The 20,609-nt window shown below is 36.2% G+C and overlaps 1 protein-coding gene and 1 long non-coding RNA gene across 3 annotated transcripts in view; one reads left to right on the top strand and one right to left on the bottom strand.

Moving 5' to 3' along the window:
• Positions 1 to 9,608, top strand: part of LOC129146628 (uncharacterized) — a 55,272-nt gene extending 45,664 nt beyond the window's left edge. For both annotated transcript variants that reach the window (XR_008553550.1, XR_008553549.1), the window contains exon 4: positions 9,093 to 9,608. This is a non-coding gene — a long non-coding RNA (uncharacterized LOC129146628). The remainder of the gene's footprint in view (positions 1 to 9,092) is intronic.
• The window catches only part of KYNU (kynureninase), a 714,170-nt gene that overhangs the window by 565,206 nt on the left and 128,355 nt on the right, over positions 1 to 20,609 (bottom strand). The window lies entirely within an intron of this gene.

Below are 20,609 nucleotides of genomic sequence, written 5' to 3'. Positions count from 1 at the left end.
CTATTCCATATGCAAGAGTGACAAGAGAAGAATAAGGGACTGACACTGCACACAGACAACAACAAGCATGAAAACACATTAGAATATAAAAGAGGTCATTCTTTTCATAAAATAGATTGTCTTCAGAAATACAACTTTTGCTGATAATGGAAAATTGCAATTTTTAAGCTAGAGATGCATTATGAATATTAGAAAAGATGTCAATGTGTTTTATCTGAACTTGGAAAAAGGAGGAAAAAAGGGAGGAAGGAAGGAAAGGAGGAGAAAAATAAGAGCTGTTCTTTACTGAAAAATTTATATGGAAAAATGAGGAAAATAGAAAAGCACCATTTGAAAACTATCGTGATACTTACTGCAGCTAGGTTTCACGAATAGTTTTCACTAGGTTTTAATCGATACTAAAATATCCTCTGTAATTACTAAAATCTTTGGGAGGACCACCTTGAGACTATGCAAAAATGGGATATTTTCATTGTCTTAAAGAAATGCTCATAGGTTTTAGTAATAACAAACATAGTGGTAACTTTATAGGAGGATTCTAGCTGACACCCCCCCTTATGCAAATGATCAAGAATAACACTGTAAGTATTACATGTGAATCTCATGCATGACTTAATGCAATGTCCTGAGTAGAACACATCACTCTGCTATCCTACCACTCATCGAAATTTAATGAAGGACCTAACTTTAAGCATGAGCAAACAACAGGTCCAAAAAAATGAGGGACACTATAAAATAGTTGACCAAAACTCATCAAAAGTATCTAGATCATGAAAGATAAAAAGAAACTAGTAATTATCACAGTTTGAAGAAAATTAAATCAAATTAAGGACTAAATGGAATCTGGGATTCTAAATTAAACCTCAATCAGAATAAAAGGGCCAAGTTCTTTATTTTGGAAAACAAAAACTGATAAAAGCTGAATAAATTCTGGATTTAGTTTATAATATTGAGTCAATATTAATTTCTCAATTTCAAAAGTATCCTTTGTTTTATTTTGCTTTTCAGATGTTAGAAGGGCAAAATCTGACCACTGACAGAAATACAACTTTTGCTGATAATGGAAAATTGCAATTTTTAAGCTAGAGATGCATTATGAATATTAGAAAAGATGTCAATGTGTTTTATCTAAACACTGTTCTTTACTGAAAAATTTATATGGAAAAATGAGGAAAATAGAAAAGCACCATTTGAAAACTATCGTGATACTTACTGCAGCTAGGTTTCACGAATAGTTTTCACTAGGTTTTAATCGATACTAAAATATCCTCTGTAATTACTAAAATCCACACAGTGGAATACTATTCAGCTAAAGGAAAGATGAAATGTTGACAATTATAGTAAAATGGAAGATTTTTTTAAAGGTTTATTTATTTATAAAAGAACTGGGGTATAGGCCAGAGGGGCAGGAGGGTAAGAGAAATCACCAGAGACAGAGCAGGAGCAGAACAGGCAGACAGACCAAAAATACTGCTAAGGTGAGCAGTGGGCTTGACAGGAGAGGTCTGCCGCACCATGTGGGTATCTCCCTGGCAGGAGGGAATCAAATCATGCTGCAGAGGCTATGGACAGCTTCAAAGCACTGTGCTCAACCCACTGTGTCACCAGGGAGGCCCTAAAACAGAAATTTTAAGGGGAATATATGTAGTAAAACAAATCAGAATAACAAAGTCATTGGACAGTTTATTTATTGAATAACATAAGTTATTGAAGAGTAATGACTTGAGATACAACTTTTATAGCAATAACTCCAGCTCACCATGAAGGTTAGGTTATGTTGAAGCACTTCCATTGGACATATTAGACATTTAAATAGTTGATGATATACTTCTAAAAACTACTAACCTTCTCTAAGGTTAAGAGAAGCGAGGGAGAGAAAGGGCTAACGGGTATAAAGGATATTGGTAGAAAAAAACAAAAGAAGTTAGATCCACTTATTCAAGCAATAAAAAATGGTTAACATGGCAAATTACGTGGGCCTCCCTGGTGGCGCAAGGGGTTAAGCACTGCACTATGAAGCAATTTGCAGCCTCTGCAGCACAAGTTTGAACCCCAGCCAGACCGGGAGAAACCCACATGGTGCAGCGGACCTCTCCTGTCTCTCCCGCGGCTCCCCTCAGCAGTTATTTCAGTCAGTCTGCCTGTTCTGTTCCCTGCTCTGTCTCTGGTGAATCCTCTCACCCTCCCACATCTCTGGCCTGTACCCCAGCTCTTGTATGCATAAATAAATTAATCTTAAAATAAAGATGGCAAATTTTGTGATTATTTAAAAATAAATAAAAAGGGAAGAGATAAAGGATATATCATTTTCTTGTACTATTTTTGTGACTCCCTTGTAATTTTAAAATTTTATCAAAAAAACAACGAAACACAGGGCCTCCCCAGTGGTGCAGCATGTTGAGCGCTGCACTGTGAAGCTGTCCACAGCCTCTGCATCACAGGTTCGATTCCCGGCCAGCCAGGGAGAAACACACATGGTGCAGCAGAACTTTCCTGTCTTCCCGGCTTCTCCCCTCAGCAGTGTATTTCAGTGGATCTGCCTGTTCTTTTCTCCACTCTGTCTCTGGTGAATTCTCTCACCATCACCCCTACCTCTGGCCTACACCCCAGTTCTTAAAAAAAATAAAAATACAATGTACAATGTACATCTTCATATTGTAATTACATAACATAGGATTTCTATTTAGCTGCCAACAGAGGCAAAATAATTGCCTTCTGTTTTTGTCATTTTAGATTCCATTTTCTTTGCCTCTCAAAATTAGATTCTTCATCTTAGAATTGTTCAAATAGTTCTGTTCAAACTCCTCATTTACTGATTTCAACAAAATGAGAATGAAATATCCATAGAATATTATCTATGACCTGCTTTGTTGTAATTTGCCAAGTTAAGACTTAATATATCAAGATAATAAAATGTTACAGCTTTTAGTTCAAGCAAAAACTATAAAAAAATTAGAAGATATCAGAGTACATGCTATCATACTATGCATGAAATTGCCTATTTAGAAAGAGAAATTGTAAAGTGATAATTGTTACGATGTTCAAATCCCTGAATAGAAATTGCCACATTGCTGGTAAATCCAAAATTTCTGGTTGGTTTCTCAACAAGATAATTTCCTTTTGGCCCATGCTGTACTTCATACTGTCATCTGAGGGGTTCACCTCTTCCACCAGCAATGCTTAATTTCTTTGGGATGAATCAATGACTGGACAACTAGTCTTATGTTCAAGTCCACATTTTGTTGGGATGAACTGAGTTTAAAATGATCATCACAAGGCCTCCCTGGTTGTGCAGGGGTTTGGCAAGCAGCCTTTGAAGCTGTCCACAGCCTCTGCAGCACAAGTTCGATCCCCGGCCGCTCAGGGAGCAACACCCATGGTGCAGCAGACCTTTCCTGTCTCAACTGCTGCTCCCCTTAGCAGTGTATTTTGGTCAGTCCACCTTTTCTGTTCCCCACTCTCTATCTGGTGAATCCTCTCACCCCTCTACCTCTGGCTTGTACCCCAATTCTTGTATGCATAAATAAATAAATCTTTAAAAAAATAAAATGATCATCACAGACAGTGAAGGTGAACAGAGGGAATGGAGAAAAAACAAAGAACTGATAGAGAATTGTCCCTGTTCAGCTGGTGGGCTTATCTTGTAGTTGCTCTTGGAATCTGAGGAATTTACAGGAATATCGCACACACCCATTTGAGCCTTGAGAATCTTCAGCACCTTCTAGCCCTACAAGTTACTGATTGAGATCTAGAGGGGGAAAGTAGAATCTCTACTACATTTCTGAACCTAGAACATAATTCCTGAAACACAATAACTCATTATCCCTGGGGGGATACTTAGATATTGGTTGAGAGGTAGGACATCAGGACAAAAGAAACTTTTACGTCCTTGCTCTTAATGAAGCCCCAGTCAATAATTCAGGTTATTTTCAGAGTTAATACACATTATCCTTTAGCATATATCATTTGACCTGAAAATGATTTATAAATCAGTTTTCCTTTTTTCTTTCTAGATATAAGAAATCTTAGCTTTATAGCAGGAGTGGACCACTCAGTCTTGAATACGTGTTTTCTTCTTTATACAATCATCCAAATCCAGAGTTTTATTTAAATTTTTTCTAATTTATAAAGGTGGTTCTAAGGGTCCTGTGGTTGAGTAATGATGCACTCAGTGAATATATTAAGCCGTCTAAACATGAGAATTCTACTTTTACTCATCCTTCTGTATGTATATAATGCAGAGGACTGGCTAGGAGATAAACTCTATAGAAATAACTTGAAATTTTCAGTGATTAAAAAATAATACTCCAGTTCAATCCAAATGAATTTATTGGGAAAATTATACTTTATTGGGAAGAATTTACTTAGTGAATAAATGAATCCTTCCCTAAATTTTTTTAGATGGGTCATCAGAGTTGAAAGCATTGCTTCTCCAGATTCTTCCAGAGACCATGAGAAGCGGACATGTGCATGATCACCTAATGGGAGCTAAAATATATATACATAATAATTTCTCCTTCCTATTCCCAAATACCTTTCTCAATTTTCCATTCCTATAATTACTATAAGAACTTCAGCGTCAGATGTATAACCACTTACTTAAGGTAAAATGTACCTCAGCTGGAGCCAGATGTTACATTTTGTCTGCCTTTTTTATTGGAGTCAGGCTTGTCCTAAAACATGGTTTGTGTTTTAACATTGTTTGGCCAAGTGCCTGCTTTGTACTCCAGCAGCATCGATCTCTACGCTTCCTTTTGGTCCTCATGCCTGAATGGAAGGCCTCAGCAGGACCCCAGTCCCCTGGTTCATTACTGCTTTTCCAGTGTCTGCCCATCAAACTTTGTTTAGCCTTGCTGAACTTTAAGTATCCTTTAAACGCTTGCCTTGGCTTTCTTACCTTAATCAATCTACATCTCAGTTCCTGTTAGTTGGTCTAAACATTTAAATTCTCATGTTCCATTTCCTTCAATTAATAAAAGGAAATCAATTTAATTGCCACATAGCACTACAATTTCTATTCTTCATGCTGTAAAATTTCTTCTCTTAGAGACCAAGAAGATATCTATTCTTACTAGTGACCATACTGGTAGGGTTTAATATGCAAATAGTAAAGGCTACTTAATAAGAAAATTATAATCACATTTTTAATGAATGTTAATAATCACTGATAAAATATTAAGAATCATAGTTTAGTTTCAGTACTAAGAAAAAATTATGACTCACCTAACCAAAACATATTTTTATTTTTATTCATTCATATTTTATTATTATTTTTAAAGATTTATTTACTTATTTATACAAAGAAGAACTGGGGTATAGGCCAGAGGTGTGGGGGGTGAGAGGATTCACCAGAGATAGAGTGAGGAGCAGAACAGGCAGATCCACTGAAATACACTGCTGAGAGGAGCAGTGGGTGAGACAGGAGAGGTCTGCGGTACCATATGGGTAGCTCCCTGGCTGGGGATTACACTTAGGCTGAAGCAATGACAGTGCTAAGACTTAATCCCCAGGCTACCAGAGAGGCCCCAAAATATATATCACGAAACCAAAAGAGAAGAAATACAGTAAGCATTAGCAGCCATTAGTGATCCAGCAATCATTCATCTGTTTGCTCTTCCTATCCCTCCTCAATGACCCACACTGTTCCACAGGCAGCTTCTGCAGTATCTGTGTATCCCCATTCTTTTCTTCATTTATTCTTCTTTTTCTCTAAAAGTCCTTCATTTTCTGCTTTTGATTACACATGATCACTTCAACCTAATCTTCGTGGCCTCTTTCTTTCCAAACACATACTGAGTATGTGAATGCTAATTCTAAAGTCTTTACAGAAACCAATGAATTGAATTATCTCTGTGTAGGTGTCCCTCTGGTACAATTAAGCAGTGGTTATGGATCAGCAAGTTGTCTCATCAGTAAGAGTTTGTAAGGACATTTGCAGAAAGAAGAGAATCAGATTCCCTGGTATGACTATAAATAACACTGCTTGGTAACTATAACATTTAAAGCTAGGCTCCAGATTTTCATTGCATTGAAATAACTACATTTGCATGGTCTTCACATTGGTTTTATGTATACCTTTCTACCTGCAACAACATATAAAAAATAAATATTTGAATGTGATATAGCTATGTCAAGCTGATAAGATTTCCTCTTCTGTTGCAAGAACTCACTTCTAAGCAGAATTTTCTCATTTTCATTTTCTAAGCATTTACTGTCATTCAGTAGGTAAGATCACTTCAAGATCACTTTTAAAATGCAATTTTGCTACAGTTAATAGTACAAGACTGGGCCTTCCAGGTGGCCAAGAGGTTAAGTCGCAACACTATCATCTGTACAGCCTGAGTTCGATCCCTGGCCAGTGAGCTAATACAAATATGGCACAACAGACCTCCTCTGACTTGCCCACTGCTGCCCTCAGCAGTGTATTTCAGTAGATCTGCTTGCTCCCCATTCTGTCTCTGATGAATCCTCTTACCTACCGACCACACCTCTGGCCTATACCCCACTTTTACTACGCAAAAAAAAAAAAAAAAAAAAAAAAAAAAAATTCCAGTAGAGGTCCAAGTCATTTATGTTATTTGTATGCTTCTCTAATTCAATGGTTCTGAAATTTAGCAAATGTGAAAATCACTTGAAGGAGGGTTTGTTGTAACATATATTGCTGGGTTGCATCCTCAGAGCTTCTGATTAGCAGCCCCAAGTAGGGCCTGAGAATTTGAATTTCAAACAAGTTCTCAACTGATGTTTATCTTGTAGATTTGAAAATTACATTTTTAAGAACTAAGGTCTAACTTTTTCCCAACAGAGATCAAGGGGCTATGTTCCATTGCTTCCCACCTATATTATATCCCTATCCTAAAATCTTTGAGCTAATAAATTGCAAAGGACTTTTTTTTTTGTGGGACCCTTGCCAGTGGACAGGAACGAAACGGTGCTTCAGAGGCTGCGGGCAGCCTTGCAGCCCAGCGCTCAACCGCTGCACCACCAGGGGAGGCCCAAATTGCAAAGGACTTTTAAGAAAGTCCTGTCTTTACCATACTTGTTCATACCACAGTATGAGTTTAACTCCTTTCAAGTACCACCTGCATTGTTATGTCCTTACTATCTTAATGAAAACTTGATTTTTTGCAACACCATGGATGGAGTTTAAGGGGATTGGGACAAGTAAATTTAAGTCAGAAGGAGAAAGAAAAATATTATATGATTTAATTCCTATGTGGAATACAGAAAAATAAAACAAAGGAATGGACAAAACTAAATAAAAACAAGCCCTAGGAATATGACTGCAGAAATGAGTTTGCAAGAGGGGTAAGGTAGAGGTGGGGAATAAAAGGAAGAGGGGGTCCAATGATGTATGGTGAACTCTGGGTGCCTTGTTGGTGGTTGTGGTAGCATACATCTGATGAGGTGTGAACCTATTCCCCTAAATAATACACAGTGTTATAAACTAATGCTTCCTCAATAAAAGTTACAGGGGGGAAAATGTCACTTATATATGGAAAAGAAACATCTTATGTCTTTAATTGAAGTTAACTTTTGAGGCCCTGGTGGCACAAGGGGGTATGTCTCAGCATTATGAAGCTATCTGCAGCCACTGAAGCTGGAGTTCGATCCCCAGACAGTGAGCTACCCACATGTTACAGCAGACCTCTCCTGCCTCTCCCGCTGCTACCCTCAGCAGTGTATTTCAGTCAATCTGCCTGTTCTGCTCCCCATTTTCTCTGGTGAATTCTCTCACTTCCTCCCTGCACCTCTGGCCTACACTCCAGCTCTTGTATGCATAAACAAATCTCTAAAAAAGAAAATATTTTAAATGTCACTTCATTTAAAAAGTAACGAATATCATGATAAATCCTTTAAATTGTGCATATGCAAACATATTCCGTGAGAATGCAAAATATTTTTTTTTTTTTTTTTTTTTTTTTTTTTATAGAGGCATGCTTTATTTATTTGTTTGCTGGTTTCTTTGTTTGTTTTGTTTATACATGCACTGGGTACAGTCAGAAGCGCGGGAGGGCGAGAGAATTCACCAGAGCCAGAGCGGGGAGCAGAGCAGGCAGAAGGACCGAAGTACACTGCTGAGGGGAGCAGCGGGCGGCAGGAGAGGTCTGCGCGCCATGTGGGACCCTCCTCCGGTGGCCGGGGAGCAGCCGGGGATCGAACAGGCGCCGCAGAGGCCGCGCGCAGCTTCGCAACCCAGCGCTCAACCGCTGCGCCACCGGGGAGGCCCAGAATGCAAAATATTTTTGATTCATTAAGTAAAGAATAATTATCTCAATGTCAATTTACTTAAGATAGAGTAGGTAGTTGACATCATTATGTTAATTCCATTTTTAGTTGTGATATTTGTTTCTTCTATTGAATCCCAAAGCACATTTGCATGTATCTAAAAGTACAGAAAAAGTCTCAGAACTTTCTTCGAAATGGCTGGATATTAATAATTACTCCTACTGTTATGAGTTATTTTATTTAACTCCAGAATTTTAAGTTCAAGCTATCTCCAGAAGTTGTTCTGAATTTTCTAACATCTGCATTGCAAAGGGAAAACAAAGGCTAGGTTTCTTCTTCTAGTTCTTTAAAGACTTACGTAAACTGATATATTAGAAATCGTGCTCAAGCATGCCTTCACTGAATTAGCTAGTAAATTTATAATCAGTTTCTTTGAAAAGAATATTTTTATAATAATTCAGTGAATGAATACAGCTCATGGGCCCTCTCTCAAGTCACTTTATGTACCATGTTAATCACAGTAAAAGGAACAGACACCATGCACTGAGTGATCTATATAAAGTACATTTTAAGTCTCACAAAACTTATGAAGTTCACATTTTTGGAGATGCCTACCACTGGTTTTCTAGAAAAGAGCAAGACAGTCCCTGGGCCTGCATTAGTGCCTGTCCTTTTGGGATAAGTGTAAATGAGTATCCTGTGTGGAGACATCAGAGATTCACACTTAGAAATATAAATTCTGGTAACCCTAACCCTTGACTCTCCTATTTCCTTCCCCTACCACTTCTGCTTCCACTGGGTCAACTAATAGATATTATTTTCTTTAGGAATCACTAGTTTGAATCCACTCTTTTGTTTTACAGGTGAAGAATGTATTTTTCCTCTCACTGATGTAACTGATCTGAAGAAGAAAAAAAAAAAGGAGCTGGTGAAAGAAGATGAGGAGGAGGATATCTAAATATCATTAAAATGTAGAAAAACTTGTATTAAATTTACCAATTAACATACCCCAAATTTGTGCAGATACGTAAAAATTCATATGAAAGTGTCTTTTGTGAAAATAATCACAGTATTGTTTAAAAAGAGCTATCCAGTCCAGCAGTATCTGCTGTATCATTTACCAGCTACCTGCTGGATAGAAGATAATTGATCTCTTGTGCCTTAGTTTCTCAACCTGTGAAATCATAATTCTAGCACCTGCTTCTCTTCTGCATGTACATTGTGGCCCATAAAACTGCACAGTGACATTTCTTGAGACACTCCTGGGAGCAAAGACAAAAAGTGGAAACACTCTAATGCCTAGTGTTAATGTTCTGAGGTCTGCCAAGGTTATAGGGTCAAATGTGTGAAAAGCTCTCTAGTGGAGGGAATCTCACACTGTCTTTAGTTTACCTATTTTAATTAGTTGACTAAAAGTGGGTCAGATACAGCTAGTGTTATATATAACAAAGGGCCTTAAGATTCTTGAGGTGCCTCAATTTACTTAGGGAGTTGGGATATATTAATGTTAGCATACCACTTGGACACTGGTCTCCCTGCACCAGGAGTCCCAGCTCCCTGTCAAACCCTCCGCAGAAGGCAAGGAGAGAGACTCATCATTAATGGACAAAAAGAACATTCATTCCTTAACCTCATAAGAATTTCCTAAGTATTAAACCATAAAACATGCAAAAACACTTAGAACATAGTCAAAACACATAAGTGCTTAATGCCAATTATTTATTTCACTGTCTATAGTGTATAAAGAGAGCATTATGAAATATGCTATTTGTGCTTTTTGTTTTTCTTGTCTTTAATATGAAATACGTGTGATTATAAATCCAGTTTTAGGACATAGAATAATTGGTTACTGTTACTACTACTACTACTACTACTACTACTACTACTACTACTACTACTATTACTACTACTACTACTACTACCACCACCACCACCACCACTGCTTCAAAAGATTCATGTCCCAGGTCACAAAGTTCATTGGAAAACTAGCCTATCAAACTTCAAGGTGATATTATTCCCTAAAACATGAAATGTTATGGATCATTCACAACATTTCTGGAGATTTATACAGACTGGAGTAGCCTCATACTGCAGTTCATTCAGCTGAACTGTGAAAATTTTACAAATGCATACTTAAAAAAAAAAAAAATTTGCAAGTGACACTATTGTGAAAATGATTTGGAAATTATTGTGATACATTGCCTGTAGGTGAGGAAGGAGTGATCATCAAAGTTATCATCAAAAATAGATATTTGGGAGGAAAGGTAATATCAAAGGGAAAACAAATCAGAAATATACCTGTAATGACATATTACAGGTAACACAAAATAGGAATATAACTGTAGTGGCAGGAAGGCCACTGAGCAGGTTTTCTATGACCTAGCAGACGGGGTAAAGAAGGAGAGAGTGAATCCTGGAGCCCTCAGTGGCTTTTGCAGGCTTTTATTGGGATTTACCAGGCATATGGCAGGCAGGGATGCTAGGGGGCTGGGAGGCCTCCCAGCCCCCAGCAAATCTTTACTCTTTCTGGGCTCTCTGGCATTCTCTGACATTCTCTCTGCTTCTCTATGCTTCTGCTCTGTCGTGGTTCTGCTTCTGCTTCTCTGCTTCTTCTTCTCTGTTTCTGCTGGTGTCCCCGTGATGCCACCATTAAAAGCCCAGTCTTAGCCCAGGTGAATCCTATCTACATATGCCCACACCCTATTCCAGGTGCCCGCCATCAGGCATGCATTCAGGACCTCAGGGTTCCATCATCTATCCTAATAACGGGAGGGCCGAAAAGCCTAATACTTTTACCTTACCCTACAATAACAAATGATTAGATTTTGTACAGCTTGAAGATTTACTGAGTCAAAATTTGGGACCCTTTTCATAAACTCATAGATCTCATTAAGCTAGAGACAAAATTTAAAGACTGGTGTGTTTCCAGGTGGGATCAGGTAAGCACCAAATTACAGGTGGGTAGTGTTATAAGCAAAGGCAGGAGGGAGAAAGAGATCTAAGACCTGAATATGTTTCACTCTACACTTCTTCAACATGACAGGCATCCATTCAAACCTATTTTCACTGGATCATCATACAAACAAACACTGCTAGTGAAATTTGCAATCAATTGTTAAAACTGCCTTCCTGACTTCAGGTGTAGAATAGCTGTAGTGGAGCATAAATCAAAGACGGCAAATAAAAGGAAAGTAAGGGAAAGTAAGAGGGCAGATGAAGACAAACTTTCCCATCTTCAAAGCGTTGCCAAGGACCACCATCTTCACAAGACTCATGATAAAGAATCAGTGGAGGATGGGCCTCCCTGGTGGCGCAGTGGGTTGAGCGCTGCACTGTGAAGCTGTCTGCAGCTTCTGCAGCATGGGTTCGATTCCTGGCCACCAGGGAGATTCCCACATGGTGCAGCAGACCTCTTCTGTCTCGCCCGCTGCTCCCCGCAACAGTATATTTCGTCAGACAGCCTGTTCTGCTCCCCGCTCTGTCTCTGGTGAATCCTCTCACCTTCCCACACCTTTGGCCTGTACCCCAGCTATTGTATAAATAAAAAATAAATCTTAAAAATAAATAACTAATCAGTGCAGGACAAATATGTAGGTAGATATTATTATCTCTAATTTCTTTCACCATCTATTTTATTGTATTCCAACACACAGTAACTATGCTTTAATAAATTTTTTTCATAAAAGAAGACATTGTCTTAGCCTATGTAAAGAATGGTGATTTTTCTGCCCTTTTGTGAAATTGATAACATTTTTCTTGTAAGGTTGTTTTTGCAACTTGATATTATGTTTATTCTAGGTGATATTTACAAATAGCAATTGTCTCTGATGGCAATTGATCCTACTCTATTATATAAATCACATGAATTCTAACTTATCTCAGTGATTTGAGATTTGATTGTCATCTGTAAACAACTTTTAAAACTTTCTCAATTTTGTGAATGCTTCTGAGCTACATATTCAATAAAAACCACCATCACAGAAATAATGAAGCTTGGTAGAGGGAAAGACCCAGCTTACATGCCACCGTGGAGCTGGTTTATTTTAGAGACAGAGGGATTACTACATTCAACTTCCTTTCTTTGAGTAAAACAGTGTTGCCATGGTTTTTTGTATCCCTAGTTACACATCTGCATGAAAAGAAAAAAAAATTCACAGAAAGTATATCCAAGGAAACAGAAAACTATGATAAAACAATGGGTACTCAAAATGTGAAAAAACCTTGAATATACCACATATTCCTCCCACTACCTCCTCTTGGCCAGAACCCCAAATTACCCAAACACTTTGAACAGCACTGTGATAGGAGTTTAAATCCAAATTGATTTATTTGAAATTTAAAAACACTATAGCTTAAACAAGAACTATTTCACATATTCTGATAAAAAATAAATAAGCTTGTCAGAGCAATTTGTTTGAGAGGAAACTAATTGAAAAATAGCATGTAATGGAGCCAATATTGACTGACTCCCTGGCATACCTCCACTCTTCCATTCCCATCATGGTTTTGTTCACAGCAATGTTAGAAATAATGACCTGGAGCTTTGGTCTGAAATCACCAAAGAAATCTTTCACCCTTCTCACTAAAATTGTCATATGAAATATATTCATTTAGTCTTTAATATATTTGTGCAATTGGCTTACTGTTGGAAATTCAAAATATGGAACTCTGTAAGTTTTCAAAACTTATCTTAAATGTTTTAACAATGGCAATATCTATTTGTTTAGTCCAAGATTATTCCCCATAACGTAATAGTACAATCTGCTAGATGTTTAGAAGCATTGTTTCATTTATTTATTTATTTATAAGATTTATTTATTTATTTATTTATACCAGAACCGGGGTACAGGCCAGATGCACGGGAGAGTGAGAGGATTCACCAGAGACAGAGTGGGGAACAGAACAGGCAGACTGATGAAATACACTGCTGAGGGGAGCAGCAGGCAAAGCAAGAAAGGTCTGCTGCGCCATGTGGGACACTCGCTGGCTGGCAGGGATCAAACCGGCACTGTAGAGGCTGTGGACAGCCTCACAGTGCAGGGCTCAACCACCTGCGCCACCAGGGGAGGCCCTAGAAGCATTGTTTTAAAGTAGGGTTACTTGCCTTCCAGTTTTAATACTGTCAGTTACTACCTATGATCATAGTTTTCTTATCATAAATGGGGAAAAGGAATATCAGACTCAAGGTTTTAGCATGTTTGGCTAATATGATGTATTAAATAATTAATCGATGATTACCAAAATAATTATCTTTTAAGATAGTATTATGTAATTGTAACCATGACATCCAATGGTTATATTACAGAATGTTTATTATATAACATATAGTTGATGAACTAAATTCAAATCTTAGCCCTGCTATATAGTTGTTTCGGAAACTTCAAGTTAAATTACTTGATCCATGGCTAACTCATCTGTGGAGTGGACATATTTACAAATACCAATTTCATAGGCTAGTCATAAAAAATAATAATGTAACCGAAGAGCCTCCTATAGCTCCTGACACATAGTAAATTTCTTTATGCGGTTTATAAAAGCAGCTTTTGCCAAAATTAGGTTATAGCAATGATCTATTTAAAAAAAAAAAAAAAGTTCCCTGCACCATGTCAGGTTTTCAGTCAAATTTTGGTGAAGACAATTTTTGAAATAAACACAATTTATCACTTGGTAGGTGATAAAATGTACACCATTTAGTCATTGTAGGGGCTCAAATATGCCTCTTCGGCTTATTGATTATTTTAGATTAACATTACTTAAAAAGCAGCTGGTAAAAAAGAACACTCTGACCCATTATGTCCTAAAAAATCCCCCCCAAAACAGGAAATAAACCTCCCATATAAAAGGTACCAGGAGGTAGAGAGATATACTTACTGCCAGAGATAAGATTCAGGGTCAAAAAAAAAAAAGCTGTGTGAATAAACTACTTTGTGATCTTGCTAATTAAACTCAAGCTTAAAGGTTTGTGAGTTATTTTCTTCCTTTTTATCCTGACAGTTCTTTACAAATTTATTGTTTCTTTGTCAAAAAGATATATAAGTGGGCTCTTCTGGTCATTTCACAGGCCCACAGTCATGAGACTTCTGTAGGTGTAAGACGGATTTTTTTCTTTTGTTAAACTGTGTTGTGTGAATTTAACTGTTAGACCAGCCACAGACTTAGAAGAAAAAGAAGAGAGAAGTCGCTCCACCCCATATTATACTTGTGTCACCTCTGTATTAAGGAAGGTACAAGTTTACCATCTTTATCCTTAAGGTGTAAAGTAGGAGATTCATGAACATGGAATCCCCTTCTTTCCCTGCATCGTATTTGAAGACTGAAGAATATTTCAGATAGAAACAAAGGTTTTTTGAGTGAGTTAGAAATAAAGACAAAATAATGTGATAGAAATATTTATAGAAAAATTATTAAGGGGCCTCCCACAAAGGGTTAAGCACTGCACTCTGAAGCAATCCGCAGCCTCTGCAGCATGAGTTCGATCCCCAGCCGACCAGAGAGCAACCCATATCGTGAGACAGACCTCTCCTGTCTCACCCGCTGTTCCCCTCAGTCAGTCTGCCTGTTCTGTTCCCCACTCTGACTCTGATGGATCCTCTCACCCCTTGTATCTCTGGCCTGCACCCCAGATCTTGCATGAATAAATCTTAAAAATAAAGAAAAAAATATTAAAAGTCCAGTTACCTATGGAATTACAAATCGTCACCTAAGAAAGATGAGTTATGGGGCTACATTTTTTCTTGCAATTTTTACTTTTTCTGTTATAGAGTATTTTAGATAATATTTTTTATCATTAGCTTTGTTAATTATTTTAAATAGCTATGTTTTTACAATTGAATGTTGAAGAATGGGTCTTGTGCTTAAGCCATCACAAAAGAGCATTTCATTGTTCTCTTACATGGCAAATAATGGCATCTGAAATTCTAGTGACCTCTTAGGAATTTCAGAAGCAAATAGAAATGTTCCTTTGCTAAAACCTAGGAAGAGATAAACTATGCTGTAGGGAAAGCATGATAGGCTATCGAGACTTTCAGAACATTTGAATTGGAATGTGATTTTGCTTCAGTGATTTTAAAAGAGAAATAAAGCAATTTGGATGATCTTCCCTGGAAGTTGTTTTATTGTCAGTTCTAATTGACTTGTAAATGCTCTTATATAATGTGCAATAATGTGTAATTAGTTCTTTGACTTAACTCTAGAAATATATATCTCTAGGTGGGGGGACACACTCAAGTAAGAAAATTACTTTCCTGAGTGCTTTCCTGAAGTTCAAGGCTTTTTTTTTTTTATTTGGTCATATTTGAAAAATATCAAATTAATTTAAGGTTTATCATGATCCATAGAGTCTGTGGTTATAACAGCTATGGTATTGTAGTGTACTGAATTATGAATCAAGAAATAAGGTTTTATTTCCAGTTTGGATATTAGCAAACTTTGTGATCCTAAGTAAGTCATTTCATCTCAGCTTTTTGTTTCATCTGTTTAATGAGAAATGGAATAGGTGACCACACATGGTTTCTAAAATGTTAGAGAAGAAATGGTCCATAGTCTACAAATAGAGGATTTGTTTTACAGATAAAGGAACAATGCTCCAGAAGGATATAATGTCTTCATGTTCAATGAAATTAGCAGAAAAATGAAAATATAAAATTCAGGTTTTCTTATTTCAATCCAAAGCTCACTTTCTCATAATGAAACTTTATATATTTGCCTATTAGCCAAATAACTGAGTTAAATATTTTCTGATCATCAGTAAATGATGACATATATAATATGTTCCTATATATAAATAATAAATAATAAATAAGCAATAAATAAATTATAATAAACAAATAAATAATATATATGGGAATATCCACTATATATTTATTGTATTCTTTATTTATATCATACATGTATATTTATTATCAAAAACATGAGCTTATAATAAACTAACATTTATTATGTGTATATTCTGTTCATCTCTTCTAGGTAGATTATAATAGCATATGAAAATTATATTTTTGCATATTTTGGAGGTTCTGTGTTTGAATTTCAAAGAAATTTGTTATCTAAAAACTTTATCAATAAAATGTGAATAAGTCAGAATTTGTTCATGATTACTTGATCATTGACTTTAGTTTAGATATCCCTTAAAACTACTTTAGGAAGTTATTTTCAATTTTGCAAAAACATCATGTAGAAGTTTAAAGTAGGAACAAAGTTGAAATGTGTATAATGTCACCTAGGGATGCTTCCTGATGACTAATTTCCAAAGTGCCATGAGAATTAAGTTGGTGAATTTATCCCAATTTTGGAAACTAGATTATCAAATCCTTTTAATTCTTATGTCACAAAGAAGCATTCAGGAACTGCTCAAATAAAGTAATCTCATTATAATATATATATAAACAAAAATTCATTTAATAATGTGTAACTAAAATATAACTTTGAAGGAACTAAGAAGTATGTCTTTGACTAGCGCATTCTCCTTGTAGGTAAAACAGTACCATAGGCAAATTATTTATTGTTAATTATTAGTGTTGTCAAATGATGTAGTAATTTTCTCATTGACCATGTCCTCTGGCTACGGAACCCATCACCTATTTCATCTGGGATATTCTTGTTCTTTCCGAAAGTAAGATATATCATTGATTGAAGAGAATAAATTTTCTTTGATAAATATTTTCTCCAGAAGGAATAATTTTCAGCATATTTATCAATATATAAGAATAATAAAGTGCTTATTGGTCCCTTAAAGTTCTTAACAAGTACTTGCACAGTAAGTATTTTAGTTCCCAATTCTACCATTACTCCTGAGTTGTTGAAGTGAGGGGGAGTTTATTATCACCCAATCCCTAGTGGGTGGGGACAGTTGCTATGTAACAACCAATATTGCAATAGTTCAATATTCTCAGCAACAATTCAGCTGTCCTGGCTCATAGTGGTTGAAAAGCTCCTCTAAATGTTGGAAATCTTTCTAAGTATTTTCCATTTTTTGTCATGCTCACTTCAATAATTTATCACTTAAGCTTCTTTTAATGTAAGGTAGAAGTTTAGAAATGAGTTATTATAGCATGTTTTAATTGTGATACCCTCTGGGTATCCTAACTGTACCAAATGATTCCAGACTGCTATGATTTTTGAAATTCTTATATCTGCTTTGAAAATCTTTTTTTTCTGTCTCTTCCTATTGGGACTGTCACTTCTCATTCTTGTCCTCAGACTTTCCTCAAATTTCTCAGAGACTGAATCTAATTTGAATCTACTCTAAGTAGGAAAACCTGGCCAACAAATTTAGATATATGTGTAAAATAATGATGAATAAGTTCCAAGTTGTGGCTCAGGGAGCTGTTTTATGAATAAAGGGATATACATTTTAGTTTTGGACCTAGTGACATATGTGTTGTCTGTTCTGAACCTCTTTTAGTTATTCCATGATACATTAATATATTGAAAGTATTCAGTCTGACTCATAGTAACTCCTGGATAAGTGATCAATTGTGCTTCTTGTTATTTCAGCAGTTGTAAATCTGTGCTCTATAAGCCAAACCTAGCCAGCTGTTGTGTTTTGATTGGCCAAGAAAATATTGGAGTGTAGTGATTTTTTTAAATTAAGTTTTGATAGTCAACATTTAAAATGAGAATGAATCTACTACAAAGTTAATCTTTGGGTTCTCTTGAAAAATAGATAATCTGGCAACATTGTACCCAAATAGTATCATGAAGACAATTGGAGAGAGTTAAATAACAGCTTCTTTCCTTTGATGGTTTTATGAATTGAAATGTGTCCCTCAAAGATTTACTGAAGTCCTAACCCTGAATTCCAGACTGTGATGTCAGGTTGCATCATGGCAGGTGAAATTAAAACGATGACATGGGGGCATAGGGTGAACCTCCAATAAGGTGGACATCCATATAAAGAGTACGTCATATAAAGAGATGGAGAAATTCAGGGAAAAGGACATGTGAAGATGGAGACAGAGATTGAGTTTAAGCAGTTACAAGCTAGTGAAATTACAGAGAAGCTGAAAAAGGAAGGAAGGGCCTACCCCTGGTATATTTGGAGGGACCATGGCCAACACATATGTTTTGAACATGTACTCTCCAGAGCTATGAGAAAATAAATTTCTGATGTCTAAGTCAATTAATCCATGATACTTTAGTATATAGCAACCCTAAAAATCTAACACAAATGAAATTTTCAGGTAGCTGTTTCTATCAACATGATTGACTAGATGTTCAAAAGTTCTCAAAAAAATGAATTAAATGTTGAATACAATATTTAGAAAGATTATCTACACAAAAATCAAGGTCAAGGTCCTAATCATTTAAGAGGCAAGAAACAAAAAAGACCCTTACCAAAAAGAGACTTGACCATCGAAGAGTGAAATAGCAAGAGTCTTCTCACCGGCATGAAAGGTTACAGAGACAGACACTCGAGTCTGTTCCTGCCTAAAATTTCAAGGCAGGGGGATGAAGCTGACCTGAGAATTTCAGATCATAGGCTTATGAATTCTATATCTGGGTTTATAATTTAAAATCTATTATTGGGCCTCCCTGGTGGCACAAGGGGTTAAGTCTCAGCACTATGAAGCTATCATCAGCCACTACAGCACAAGTTTGATCCCTGGCCAGGGAGCTAACCCACATGGCACAGCAGACCTCTCCTGTCTCACACACTGCTCCCCTCAGCAGTGTATTTCAGTGTACCTGTCTGTTCTGCTCCTCACTCTGTCTCTGGTGAATCCTCTCACTGCCTCCCACCAGCACCTCCGGACTACACCCCAGTTCTTATATGCATAAATAAATAAAAATAAATCTTTAAAAAAATAAAATCTATTACTGACTTAGCAAGCTAAGAAATTAACATACAAGTGATCATAGGCTGATGGCACTTTTGGATAAACAACAAATTTCCTCCATCGGATCCTCAACTCAGGCCTTAAAAAATTCCTAAAGAGAATCATGATTAAAAAAAAAAAAATCAACAAGATAACCAAAAATCCCACAATACATAGTCAAAATCCACCAAATATTAGACTTAGATTTAAACATGCATAGCAGCTCTAGATCTTCAAGAATATTATATAATCAAATTATCACACTAGACTGCAAATTATGCTTGAAAGAATTAAAGAAGAACTTCAAAAGGGGAAATATTTATTTAACAAAGGTGTTTATTTTATTTAACTAATGTTTCTTAAAGGCCAATTATGCTACTTCAATATAATTTTTTTTGAAGTACAAGAAAGCTACACTAAAAAACAAATTAGAATTTCTGACAAAAAGTAATTGTTAAAACACAAAAATTAAACTGCCGAGGAAACGAACTGCAGAGGAGAAAAAAGCTAAAGGGAAATTACAGGAAGCACCAAAGAAAAAAAGACAGAAAGCATAGAAACAAATACATGAAAATTAAATTTGGTTAAAAATATTAAAGATAGGACAAAATAAAGGAGTGTCACACATGCCTATTAACTATTCCAGACATAATAAACTAATACTGAAAAGAGGTTATATTTGAAATGATAATAAATTACAATTTCACAAGTTTTGAGTGACATGACTCTTCAGATTCAGTAAGTACAATGAGTCCTATGCAGAATAAATTGAATTAAATACATATCCTTGCATAGATAACAAGTTCCCTGGTCATTAGTCCTATATCATACCCTGCTTCATTCATTTAGTTCACCCGAAAGCTTCCTTGAAAGTATTTGAATGTGTGACACTTGCAGGATTAAGTTAGAATGGCATAGTCATAATCAATTCTTCTTGTTTTTATCATGAGACATTTGTTTAAAAAAAAAAAACTGAAAACAAACTATGATATTTGTATTTCATGATCTCCATCTCTTCTATTCTGACTTTGAGGCAAACAATGGAAATAGATGGCGAAAGAGAAGCCAGACGGCCTCTTGATACTTGGAAACAGATGGCTGCTCTTCTAAGTGGGAGACCGCTGGAGTCCAGCATTTTTATTTAGATGAATATAACTGACTACATAAATTTATGATTGTCCTAGATTGTTAGTTCTCCACGCACACACCATTTACTCATCAGAAGCTACCACTATCAGTTCCAAATGACAATCTCTAGGTAAGGTAGACATTTATCTCCCATGATATGTCAAGATACTCCTCCGATCGCCTCTGTACTTTTGGTTAATGCTTACTTATTACTAAAGAAATTTTTTTAACTTAGATATTTTCCCAACATACACTTATCACTTTTATTAACCCATTCTTTTATTTAACCTTAAGTGATTTAGATAGATGAAATCTTACATTTTGACTTCCAAATAATACACAAGACTTCCGACTCACAGAGTTATAAATCCAACACAGTAATCTCTTCTAACAAATAATGTCAAACACACTTTTTTTGGAGATAGAGACACTACA

Source organism: Talpa occidentalis, unplaced genomic scaffold (genome assembly GCF_014898055.3).
Source record: "Talpa occidentalis isolate TD23 unplaced genomic scaffold, MPIMG_talOcc4v2.1 talOcc4.3, whole genome shotgun sequence".
In the NCBI taxonomy this organism is placed as follows: Eukaryota; Metazoa; Chordata; class Mammalia; order Eulipotyphla; family Talpidae; genus Talpa; species Talpa occidentalis.
This window is presented reverse-complemented; position numbering and strand designations above follow the sequence as displayed.